The 13,539-nt window shown below is 46.4% G+C and overlaps 1 pseudogene; it reads right to left on the bottom strand.

The window, feature by feature from the left end:
* LOC127695919 (uncharacterized) overlaps window positions 1-10,036 on the bottom strand; it is a 30,131-nt pseudogene extending 20,095 nt beyond the window's left edge.
* Window positions 10,037-13,539: the final 3,503 nt, after the last annotated feature.

Raw genomic sequence — 13,539 nt, 5'->3', positions numbered from 1 at the left:
AATACTAAGCCTCAACCCTTACTTTCTTATTCATCACCAAGATGTAAATTACTTTAAAAGTTCCACAGTCTTTACATATTAAAAGTTCAATCTCTTAAAAATGTCCAATATCTTTAAAATTAAAAGTCCTTTAAAAATTCAAAGTCTCTTAACTGTGGGCTCCACTAAAATACTTTCTTCCTTCAAGAGGGAAACATATCAGGGCTCAGTCACAACCAAAAGCAAAACACAAACTCCAATGGTTCAATGTCTGGGATCCAACTCATGATCATCCAGGCTCCTCCAAGGGCTTGGGTCACTTCTCCAGCTCTGCCCTTTGTAGCACACAGCTTGTCTTCTAGGCTCCAGCTGCGTGTACTCCACTGCTGCTGCTGTTCTTGGTGGTCATCCCATGGTACTGGCATCTCCAAAATGCTGCTATCTTCCACTGTAATTAGGCTTCACCAATAGCCTCTCATAGGCTCTCTTCATCGTGACAAGCCCCTGCTCCTAAACATGACCCCATCAAGACCTGGGCCATCAATTGCAACTGAGGCCTCACCTTCACCAATGGCCTTCCGTGGCCTCTCACTGTGTGCCAAGAGACTCAGCTGCTCTTTGTGACCCCTTCATGCCTTAAAAACCAGCAGCATCTGGGTGACTCTTACACAGTACCAAATCCAGCGACAGCACAAAATACAACTGTGGCTATCTCTGGAACAGAGCCTCTGTGCTCTCAGAAAACACTTCCCAGAAGATTTCACCTCAGTGATGCTGGTTTCTTCTTAATCACCGCTAATTTCTTAGCTCCAGCTAACCAGTATCAATAGTCCCAGTAACACAAAGGTTTGCTTTAGTGGTTCTGGTATCCTGTTAATCAAAGCTGATTCTTCAACCCCAGCTAACCAAAACCACAGAATCTTCACAATCGAAATATGGCCCTAATAAGAGTCTTTAATCTTCCCTCTGAAATTTCACAAGTCAGGCCTCCATCTTCTGCAATGTTCTCAACATTATCTTCCAAGCTCCTACAGAACATTACACCAAGTTCTTAACACCGAATGGATCATCTGACCCAAAGTTCCAAAGTCCTTCCAGAGTCCTCCCCAAAACATGGTCAGGTTGTCACAGGAATAACCCCACTACATGGGTACCAATTTGCCTTAGTCAGGGTTTCTATTCCTGCACAAGCATCATGACCAAGAAGCAAGTTGGGAAGGAAAGGGTTTATTCAGCTTACAGTTCTGTATTGCTGTTCATCACAAAAAGAAGTCAGGACTGGAACTCAAGCAGGTCAGGAAGCACGAACTGATGCAGAAGCCATGGAGGGATGTTCCTTGCTGGCTTGCTTCAGCCTGCTCTCTTATAGAACAAAAGAATGCCAGCCCAGGGATGGATCCACCCACAGGGGCCCTCCCCCTTGATCACTAACTGGGAAAATGCCTCACAGTAGGATCTCATGGAGACACTTACCCAACTGAAACTCCTTTCTCTGTGATAACTCCAACCTGTGTCAAGTTGACACACAAAACCAGCCAGGACAGAGTGAGATTGCTGGATTAGTGTTTCTCTCCACTGTGTGTCAAATACCTGAGAGAGGGAGCCTAGAGGGGGGATGGTTCATCTGGCCTCAGCCTCCGGAAGTGTCAGTCCAACATAGTGAGGGATGTAGAATGGCCTGGTGGGATGGCAGTTGGAATGATGGTAGATCAGGGAGCAGAAAGAAGGCCATACTGGTACTTTCTGGTTCTCTCCCTTTCCCCTTCAGGCTTCTCCTCTGCAGGCTTTTGTCTCATACTATACAATGGGCCTTCTATGCCTCAGCTAATCCTCTTTGAAAATGTCCTTGCAGAGGCATTCAGAGCCATGCCTCCTTTGAAGTGACTCTAAATCTAGTCAAGTTGACCAGTGAAGTCAAGCCATCAGGCTTGGAGGAGGTGAGCGGGAGCTGCCAAGGGACTAAAATTTCCACTATGCAGATTAAAACATCTCTAAAGGTCTGGAGCATTGCACCATGCCTGCCTGGATGCTGCCATGCTTCTGCCTTGATGACAATGGACTGAACCTCTGAACCTGTAAGCCTGCCCCAATTAAATATCATTTATAAAACTTGCATTGGTCATGGTATCTGTTCACAACACTAAAACCCTGACTAAGACAATATCTAATGCCTGCTCTTTTTAAATCTTCAACACATAAATTTAAACTATTTTAATTCTTTCTAATTAAGGCTTTCTTTTACTATATACCAAAACGACCTTCAATGACACACACATAGCCATATGGAATTTTATTGTTGGTAAATTTTATATCACTCATAATAATTTTGTAAATGGTATAAAAAGCAAAGTGTTGGTTTCCCCCGGGATAAAGTCATGTGAGTGACCCCATCTCAAGGGATGGTTTCTTTCCCTTTAATACTTGCTTGAGATCTTGGCCTAGGCTACCAGGAACCTGTAACTAAAGAATGAAAGAAAACAAAACAGATAAATTGCCATGAGAACTATGGCTCAATATGTTTGCTCTGGCGAAGAGTTCCACGATCACTTCCAGAAGACTTCCTTCCTTTAAAGTCTAATGCCTCAGTCTGTGGAACTCTTCACACAGATTCTACTGGGGTTGGTGTGCCACTGCCCAACTATTTTGATGCTTAAGGCTTATTGCAAATATAAAGGGCATGAGTGTGTCTGTCATCTAACAACTCAATGATCTAGGAAGTGTCAAAGCATGAGATTTTTGCTATTTTTTACTACACATGAATCCATTCATTGTGTGGAAATGCTTTAGCCAACTATCCTCCCTTAATCTGCATTAGAGAGTTTATACTGGGGAAAGGCATTACAAAGGCAGTGGGTTCAGGAAATCCCTTAGCTTTATATTAACCCCTGCTCAGCATTAGAGTGCACATAGTAGAGAGAAACCTCACAGGTACAATGAGTGTAAAATGCTCCTCCCACCCCTTCCAAGGCTAACCTCTTTTTTGTTTGTTTGTTTGTTGTTGTTCTATTTTGCCTGTTTTATTAATTAGTTCACCCTGCTCACTGCCCCATCTCACAATCCTTCCTCTCATTCCTCATCTCCTTATGGTTTGAGTGGGTAGGCCCTTCTTGGGTTACCTTCCCCTCCAGTACATCATCCCTGCAAGGCAATGTGCATTTTCTCCCACTGAGGCCAGAGAAGGCAGCCCAGCTAGAAGAACATATCCCACAGACAGGCAGCAGCTTTTGGAATAGCCACCGTTCCAGTTGTTCCAGACATACATAAAGACCAAGCTGCACATCTGCTACATATGTGCAAAGAGGCTTAGGTCCAGATTGATGACTTAGTCTCTGAGAGACCCACAGGTCCAGGTTAGTTGACTCTGTTGGTCTTACTGTAGAGTTCTTATCACCTTTGGGGCCAGCGTTCCTTCCCCTTATTGTGTAGGTGTACCCAAGCAGCGGTCACTGTTTTGCAGTGGGTGACTGCATCTGTCTGTGTCAGATGCTGTTTGGAGCTTCTCAGAGGACAGCCATACTAGACTCGTGTCTGAGAGCATAACAGAGTATCATTAATAGTGTCGGGGATTGGTGCTTGCCCATGGGATGGGTCTCAAGTTTGACAGGTTATTGGTTGGCATTCCCACAGTCTTTGCTCCATCTCTGAACCCCACCAACTTCTCTGGGATCTTACTACTGTGAACAGACACCATAACCAAGGCAGTTCTTATAAGGACAGCATTTAATTGGGACTGGCTTACAGGTTCAGAGGTTCAGACCATTATCGTCAAAGCAGGAACATGACAACATTCAGACAGACATGCTACAGGAAGAGGTCTACATCTTCATCTAAAGGCTGCTAGCACAGTACTGGCTTCCAGGCAACTAGGTTAAGTGTCTTAAAGTCCATGCCCACAGTGATACACCTACTCCAACAAGAGCACACCTATTCCAACAGGACCACACTTCTAATTGTGCCACTCCCTGGGACACGCACATACAAACCATCACAAAAAGCCAGCCTCTTTATATACCAAAGAGCTCACAATGAAGGAGACCTTAAGCAACTGACTCTCCCTCCTTTGATATAAGAAGATTTACTTTGTAGTAAGACCTTGACATTCATGAAATGTGCGACTTCTTCAGACAGTTTATGACTGACAGCAGAAATGACTGCCAAAGTGGCCCTTCTGATACAACCATCACTCACAAGTTGATTGCGTCTAGACATGAGCGTGGAGACCTGAGCTATGGGTGACATGTATGTGAGAGGCGTCAGTAGCCCCAAAGCTCTTGTAATCTACACAAATCCCTTTCCAGAGTCCTAACACTATTGGTCCTTGCGACTGAAGCAGGCTCAGTTCTGGAAGCTGGTGTGTATCATGTCGCACAGTGTTCCAAGCTTAACATGTATGACTTCGTGTATAATCCTTCAAGGGTATCAGGTGTAGAACAAGCCCATTGCAGTCTGCAATAATTACATCCATACACCATGTTTGATTAGTAAAAATGGAGGGTAGCAAACCCAAGAAGGCTCTTAGAACTGTGAGCCATTAGGGCCTTCTCTGGTTTTTTTCTCTATAAGCAAATATTCAAATGTTTCTGGCTACACACGCCAGAAAATGGAGAAAGAGAAAAGATATGATAGTCCCTTGACCTGAAACTCAAAGCCAGTCTTTACTGTTCATGATATTTTGCTTCAGTCAAAGACGACATCTCTTCCAAAGACTGTGGGACCAGTGGGCATTTGATTTTCCAATAGATAGAGGAAATCAGATTTTTGTGACGGTGTACTGGCTAGTTCTGTGTGTCAACTTGACACAGGCAGGAGTTATCACAGAAAAAGGAGCTTCAGTTTTGGAAGTGCCTCCATGAGATCCAGCTGTGGGGCATTTTCTCAATTAGTGATCAAGTGGTGATGGCCCCTTGTGAGTAGGTAGTTTCACCTTTGGGCTGGTGCTCTTTGGTTCTATAAGAGAGCAGGCTGAACAAGCCAGGGGAACCAAGCCAGTAAGAAGCATCCCTCTGTGAACTCTGCATCAGCTCCTGCTTCCTGACCTGCTTGAGTTCCAGTCCTGACTTCCTTTGGTGATGAACTGCAACGTGGAAGTGTAAGGTCAATAAACCCTTTCCTCCCAACCTGCTTCTTGGTCATTATGTTTGTGCAGGAATAGAAACCCTGACTAAGACATATGGTTTAAAAAATAATTTTTGTACTGAACCATTTCTTTTATTAAAGCTCGGTTGAAGCAGAATTGATGTGCCCTCTACTGTGCATAAATTATAAAATGTGAGAGGTTTGTTGTTGTGGATGGTGGTGGTAGTGGTTTTGTATTGTGAGGCAAGATTTCTATATGTAGCACTGGCTGTCCAGGATGTCTCGCTGTTGACCACGATGGCCTCCAACTCAGAGATATTTCTACTTCTGCCTCCCAAGTGCTACAATTAAAGTCCTGTGCCAACACTGCCTGGCATGGTAGGTATTATTTAATGTATAAACTCAAGAAATCACTGTAGTCATGATAATGAACACCTACCTTCACTGGTCCTAATGTGCCCTCCTTTACATTCACACCTTTCCTAACTGCCCATCCTGGTGTTCATTGATTTGTTTTCCCCTTTGAGAAGTTCTTGTAAATAAAATAAGTGTCTTTCATTCCTGTATAACCATGAAGATTTTCCATTAAAATACAAATGTGGGATCATGTGTTCTAAGGCAGTTCCTCCCATGTCATTAGTCCAAAGACGTTTAGCAGCCTTCTGGTTGGGACCATTGCAAATAAAGCTGCTCTGAGCTTTTGCCTGTCCCTCTCTTCCATGTATCAACATCCAGACATCAAGGCCTGCATGTCTCATTTCTACATGTTAGACTTTACCTTCTAGACATGATGGCACAGGTCAACAATGAAGGATTATAATACGAACATACTGCAAGAGAAGGCACACATGTCATGCCACACAGACCTATGTCAGACAGACCATGGTTGAGCAGGAGACAGAACAAAATGAGGAGGAGTAGGCCTCAAACTTTACTTGGGGAACCATGGGCACAGCAAACAATTCTTGGATTTATTGGTTTGAATAATCTCAATAGTGTTCAGGTTCAGGACCATGCCTGGAAAGATGCTTTGGAAAGACACTGGCTTGGGCACTAAAAGGTGGAGGTGGTCATTTTCTCAGGAGTCATTGGATTGCTTGTGAGAGCTTTGTCCCTGGGGGGGACATTTCACTTCCCAAGGACCAGCTGCCTTCCTTAGGAAGCCTTAGGTGTTATCATGTCACATCAGGAAACAGATGAACAGAGAAATGGCTTCATGCTTGTCAGTCTTACACACTGACCAATGTGTCCTGTTTGTATGACTTTCAGTCAGTCCCTCAGCCCACTCACCAACACTTGCTCTGTTCAACAAGTCTTCACAATGTTTGCCACACTTAAACAGAATAAGAGTTGTGGTATAGATTGATCAAATCTGTTTTCCAGTACATGTTGACAAACTGACTAATATTACTAATATCATCTATGGAGAAACACCTGTAGGAGTTCCTCTCATTATGTAGTTTCGATTTGGCTCAGTAAGGAGGTGGCAGCTGGTGTGGAGTGTGAGCAGACACCTGCTTAGGAAGCCAGTCTCCTGGCAACTGAGGAAAGCCTGTACTGAGGGTGAAATACAGCCCATCCATTGCCAAGTCCTAGCACTCATAAAGATGTAAAGTTGTAAAGATGAATTAGATGTTCTGAGGCAATTTATTGTGCAAAATTTAAGTACTGTGAGATAAATCTTAGAATCCATTCCACATTCCACATTCCAGTAGAAAATATACAACGGATTTTGGCACATGATCAGTGTAAATTATGTGAATATTTCACAGTAGTTAATCTGTAGAAAATTGTAATAAATAAAATAAGATAAAGACCTACATCCTTCTCCCTTTAAAAAAAGAGTTTTGGTATTGTGCTGTGTGTCCATTATAACTGATGGAGTTCGTCATTTCTCTTTACACTGCTTGCCATTCCTCTCCCTCTTAGCTGTGTGGCTGCTGTTAGGAGCTTGAATATATGTGGGAGAGAGGGCAAGCACATGGAACAGTGTGCATGGAGATCACAGGAAAATCATCAGTCATCATTTAAGACAGCTCTCTGGGAGTCTGACATTGTGGACTGCCAGGCTAGCTGGCCTAAAAATGTCTGGGATTTCACCTGTCTCCTCGCTTCTCTCACCAGGAGCACTAGGACTACAGACACATGCTAACAAGTCTGGTTTACTCGGGTTCTGGGAATTGAGCTCAGATCCCAAATAACACTCAGTAGGACTCTGCCCATCGAACTTTCTTCCCAGCCCTTCCCTCTTTTTCCTTTAGTTGGACATGGAAATATATCTCTTTCCCCATTGAAGTGTTATTATTAAGTTTCTGGTTTCTTTTAAAGATTTATTTATGTATTTTATGACTATGGCTACACTTTTGCTGTCTTCAGATATACCTGAAGAGTGTCACCGATGGTTTTGAGCCACCATGTGGTTCCCCAGGAAGTGAACTCAGGTCCTCTGGAACAGCAGCCACCTCTTAATTACTGAGCCATCTCTCCATGCCCTGGTTTTGTTTTTGACGAGGGTCTCTCTATGTACACCTGGCTGTCCTGGAAATTGCTATGTCAACGATGCTGTAAAAAATGATGACTCTCCCTAGGAAACCAAGAGAATCTGAGAAACACACCCATGTGATTACTGAGTTACTCCGCTATTATAACTGGACACAAGTACCCCCACAGTCCTATGATAAAGCCCAGAGGCAACACATGAGGGGTCTGTAAACCTCCTTTCTGTCCTGCCATCTGGTGAAGCCTAAGGCTGCTTACATGCTATTTGCCCTCAGACAAACCCAGTCTACACAGTCTCACACAGCTGCAGTAAACTGAGCGTGGGTGAGCACACCTACAATCCCAGCACTTGGGAGGAAGAGACATATGGATCTCTGTGAGTCCAAGGTCAACCTAGACTGCATAGAATCATAAAAAGAAGGTTGCAATGGCTCTCCCAGGATCACCTGGCTAATCAGGGGCTGTCACTCTACTCTGAGTGACCACACAAGTCATTAATCTCACTGTCTCCCAGATCCTCTGAAGACCTCACAGGATTCCCACTCAGCACAGAGATATGGGGCACAAAACAGAGCTGCAGGCATTTATTAAAATTAGCTGAAGAGACTGAAGGATGAGGGCACAGGTGTCAGGAATCCAACTTCAGGAAAAAGGACAGGTCAGCAAGATGGAGCTTGGAGCAGACACGGTGGAAAGATGGGTTACCCAACCCCATTAGACTGTAAGCACCTTAAAGTTGGTGAGCTGATGTACAATATTCTAGACGATATCATTGCTCTGGTATTTCAGGCATTCTGGACTGAAGATCATGGATTCCTGGAAATCAAAGAGACAGACAGGAATAGAGGTGGCTACAGTCAAGGCGCAGGACCTCAGCAGAGCTCCCCAACAACCCAGGATGAGATCACTCTTCATCCACAAGAAAGAAAATTTTCTGCAATGATTCAGGTTTCCAGCAACAGACTCTGTCTCATGGGAACTGGAGCCCACCCACACAGTATTCAGGAGGAAACCTGAAAGACTCCATAGCCAGGCAGGGAAGAAGGGGAGAAGGTTCAAGAAGTCATGATGGGGACTAGGTCTAGAGAGAGACAGGATAGCTGAGTATGAGTTTGGTGATGTTTCCAGGACCTCAGCACATCTCTCCAGGAACATTGGCTATATAACCGTGTTAAAAATACATCCCCCACGTGGGCTTGTTAGAAGAAATTCATTTTTGGATAGCACTATGGTTTTGCAGGACCTGACACTCAAGTGAAAGTACTTATGGAAACAGGATGAGAGTGGCCCTGTTCAAAATATATGTCTCTGCAATTCCGTTATGCTTGAAACAAGAGGCAACAGCTCAGCTATGGTAGGCAGTAGCAGGCAATCCCTGGGTGTGGGGGTGGCATTTAAGCCTTTGGGGAGGTTCTGACTATACCTCAGATGAGGCCAGTGGAAGGTGCCTCCATCTGAGGCAGGGGAGTAGAGTCAAGGGAGGTTCCAAAGAAGACCCTGGCAAGTAGACAGAAGTGTCTGGTATCTTAGCATACACCTGTGATTACTGTACCTGTGCAGAGGCCAGAATAAAGACTCCCCTGTTCCTACAATGGCTGGTACATGTTTACCCAGAATGTGGGAGTGAATTGCAGGAACCTGCATGGAACAGGCTGGATGTATACCTGGCACAATGCTTTGACCTGTTCTATGGTGATCAAGGGTTTGATTTCTCAGTTACAGGTCACCTGACATGTATTAATGGTCACATTGATCATTTGTATGCAGCCTTCCAACATTTGCTGCATGGGCGAGTAAGTGAGGTTAGGGAGGACTTTACCAGAATTTCAGGATTAATAATCATGGTGTGAACTCCTCCCTCTTTGTAGCAGCCCTGGAGTTTCTCAAAGGCCTCCAGTTCCTGGGTAGAAACATCAAACGAGGAAAGTTGGGACTTCATAATGTTCTTACTTCCAGAGAGCAATGACAAATAGACTCTGAAGAAAGGAGTGCATGCTTCTGCTTCAAACACAGACAGAAAAACAACATTATAACGCCAGAGGCTGCCATAAACAGAGGCTCAATTGTTCTTGACACATCTGCAAATGCCTTCACTAACCTTTCCCATAGTCCTGCCCTCCCAAAGGCTGCAGTCTCACAGATATGGTTTCCATGAGACACACACTTCACATGAGTGGACAGGCCTGCATACCTGACCCTTCAGAAAAGTCCTCCATTGGCCTCAGACTCAAATGTACAACTAAGTATCATCACCAGCACAACTCTGCCTCCCTGTCCCACCCATCCCAAGTGTTGTAACCCACAGCAGAAAGTATCAACCGTCCTCTGCAGTTCCTTGCCTCCCGAAGACCCCTAGGTCTGTCTCAGGGCCCCACATGGAGATCTACAAGGGACTAAGATAGGGGTGAGCGAGGGTTCCACTCTCACTTGTCTGGAAGCCCAACTCTCCAATCACCAGCAAGGCCAGCAGAAGTGTCCCCATCATGGTGCAGAGTGCTATATGCACTACTCAGAGCAGATCCTCTTCCTTATAAATCATTATAACCCTGAGCCGAGCAAACCCCACCCCCAACCTAACAACACCCCAGGAGCTCCAAATACCTTTGGGAAAGAACCTAGCACAGGTGGATCCTCTTCCCACTTGCTGACAGGAAGGGGTATGCGAGCCCCTCCCACTCAGAAGAACAAACACCATGAGAAGGCCTGAAGTCATTCCTTTCTGGAGAGAAGTTGTTCATTCTTTGCCAAAGAGGGGTTAGAGCTGACCTTTGTAAGCAGTTCACCTCGAGTGCTGAGCCAAATGCCCCAAGGACCTGTTCTACTTGACAACTCTCCTTCCTGGTCACTTCCTCACCTCTCCTGGCTCCAAGCATGGCCTCTCCATGTTCAGACAGGAAGGCACGGGCGTCAAGCAGGGTTTCTGTTTCTGTGGGTATTCAGCAGTCCAAAACACTGGATGTGCCTGAGGTCAAGGCTTAAGCAGAAGATTGCATGTCTGGGTTCTTGTAAGGCCCCTTGAACATCTTTAGCTGCTGAGGCCTTTGAACTAGATCCCTGAGGACATGGAGGCACCTTCTTACTCTTGGTGACCCTCAGCCAGGGTAGTACCCAGCTCTTTGGCCATGTTGGTATCCTCAAGGGCTGATGATGGTTTTGTATCACCAATTCTGCTTTACTCCACGGTAGCTCAATCCTGTTGTCCTGCTCACCCTGTCCCCTCTCACCTCTGTCAGGAACCATGTCTCCAAGAGGTTTGATCACTAGAGTCCATGTGGTGAAAGCAGTGAGTGGTAGAGTAAGGGACTCATCGCTCTACATGAGCTCTCGGTTGTCCACAACCCCAGGGGCTAGTGTGGACTGCCTGGATGTAAACTACAATGCTCCACAGGCCAGAGGCAGTACTCTGTGTGTATGCTATCTCAAGTTCAAAACAACTTATTTACCCTAAGGAAGACATTTTCAGCACAAATGACATGTCACCTGGGTGTTGTAGTTCATGCTTCTCAAGACAGGAAGCTCTTCAGTCCAAGCTCACCCTGCTTGCAGTGTGATGGTTCATCTTGATGATCATCCTGACTGGGTTGAGAGTTGCAATGGAAACACAGCTCTGTGTGGGAGTTTTTATGCTTTGTCAATTGATGAGCACAGACTGACTTTCATGTGTCAGCATGGACTATGGTCATAGAAGGGGTGGAAAGAGGAAAACAAGCCGGACACATCCATTCGTGCCTCTCTGCTTCCTGATTGTAGATGTGGTCAACCACCTCAAGTTCCTCACTGTGCCCAGCTCACTGTGATGGACTGTGTCCCTTCAAACTGTGAGCAGAAAGGTGCTTCTCCCCTGACATTTGGTCACTAGTTCACTACAACAGGGGTGGAGTATTTTTAGCATGTGCAAAGCCCTTGGATTATTCCACAGCATCACACATATAAAAAAGGGCAGCCTAAGCGATGAATAAGGATGAAAATTGTTTATTATGCAAGCATAAAATCCTGGGTTCCGATTCCCAGCACCCATGAGAATGGTGGTGTGCATGCCTAATCCCATGTGAGCTCCAGGTTCAATAAGAGACCTTGTCTCAAAAAATAAGGTGGATGGAGAGGGGCGGCGGCGGCGGCGGCGGCGGCGGCGGCGGTAGCAGTGGCTGCTCCAGCTGAAGGGCCATCAGCAGTGGAACCAAGGCGACACAGGGTCCAGTTAGGCCCTGCGCCCACGACCACTGACCTTCGCTGACCAGCCGGGCGGCAAGCAACTGCGGTTCTGCGGAGCCTTTCGCTGCACGGAAGCCACTTCAGAACTCGGCTGCCCGCCAGTCAGGAGAGACTCACCGCCATCTTGATCCCGGGCTCCAGAGATCGGTCAGACTGAGGTACACAAACATAATCCTAGGCCCAACACCGCAGGGGTCTGAGCCAGACGGGCGTTGGCCTGCACCCAGGCCCTGGGCTGTTCGAGTGGCCATCGGGGCGCCAACCCAGCCAGGAGTTTTTTTTTTGCCCCGGCCGGCGCACGCGCCGCCATTTTGCCTACAGGAGCCAGAGTGCTCGGGAGGGCAGAGACTGCTAACAAGCGTAGCCTGAGGCTAACAAAACGGGGGTCTAGGCCCCAAAAGGCACAGGACTGACCCCAAGAACTGGGCGGCTTGGTGGGCCATCTGTGTGGCAACCAGCCCAGGAGGTTATTAGCACAACAGACTCTCCCGGTGCTTTCGCGGAGCGCGGACGCGCACGCCCGCCATCCGGGTCACCTGGCGGACCCAAATAACAGACATAGCCCTAGGGGAACTTTGCTCGGACCTTGGCCTCCCAGGCGTTTGCCTGGACTCAGGGCCCAGGCGACAAGGCTAACCTAGTGTGCGCCAGCCCGGTTGGGGAAATCGGCTGCCCAGCGGAGTGAGCGGAGCACAGGGGAGGTCACAGCAACATTCACCTTCGGAGCTCCCTGGGGGTGCACACGGGTTCCACCTGGTCCACAGACACAATCTGGGGCAAGGCCTCAGGCAGAAGCCCCCAGCTCAATTCTCTCCGCTTCAGATCAGCCTGGGTGGCCGCCACATCTCCAGGTCCCTCAAGAGGCTAGTGGGGGCTTCCGGGCGGCCAGCTGGGAGAAGTCGGTGTGCTCCAATAAATCCTGCGGGCCCCAGCGGGAGCCTTCAGGTGCCTGCTTCGGGATCTGAACAGCCTGGACAACAGCACCCTGTCTATAGGCAGTGCAGAGTGTAAGCTGTGCACCAGAGGCCAACGGGGAAGGGGCAGCTTGCACTGGTGAGTCCAGCACTGACAAGACCAAGTAACACCAGTGAGAGCCAGATGGCAAAAGGCAAACGCAGAAACGTCACTAACAGAAATCAAGGCAATATGGCAACATCTGAACCAAATTCTCCTCTACCAGCAAGTCCTGGATACCCCATCACACCAGTAAAACAAGATTTGGATTTAAAATCACTGGTCATGATGCTGGTACAGGAACACATGAAGGTCATTGAGGAGAAAATGGATCAAAAGTTAGAAGCCCTTGCAAGGGAAACACAAAAATCATTGAAAGAAATCCAGGAGAATACAAAAGCCAACAAGGAGGAAATGCAAAAAACACTTAAAGAAATACAGGAGAACTTTGCTCAACAGGCTGAGGTCATGAAAGACGAAACACAAAAATCTCTTAAAGAAATACAGGAGAACTTTGGTCAACAGGCTGAGCTCATGAAAGAGGAAACACAAAAATCTCTTAAAGAATTACAGGAAAACACAAACATGCAAGGGAAGGAGCTAAGCAAAACCATCCAGGATCTAAAATCAGAAGTAGAAACAACTAAGAAAACTCAAAGGGAGACAACTTTGGAGATAGAAAGCCTTGGGAAGAAATCAGGGGACAGAGATGCAAATATCAACAACAGAATACAAGAGATAGAAGAAAGAATCTCAGATGCTGAAGATTCCATAGAAACCATGGACTCAACAGTTAAAGAAAATGCAAAGTGCAAAAAG

The sequence above is a fragment of the Apodemus sylvaticus genome, chromosome 1 (genome assembly GCF_947179515.1).
Source record: "Apodemus sylvaticus chromosome 1, mApoSyl1.1, whole genome shotgun sequence".
Lineage (NCBI taxonomy): Eukaryota > Metazoa > Chordata > Mammalia > Rodentia > Muridae > Apodemus > Apodemus sylvaticus.
Note: the sequence above shows the minus strand (reverse complement) of the source record. Positions and strands in the feature narration are given on the sequence as shown.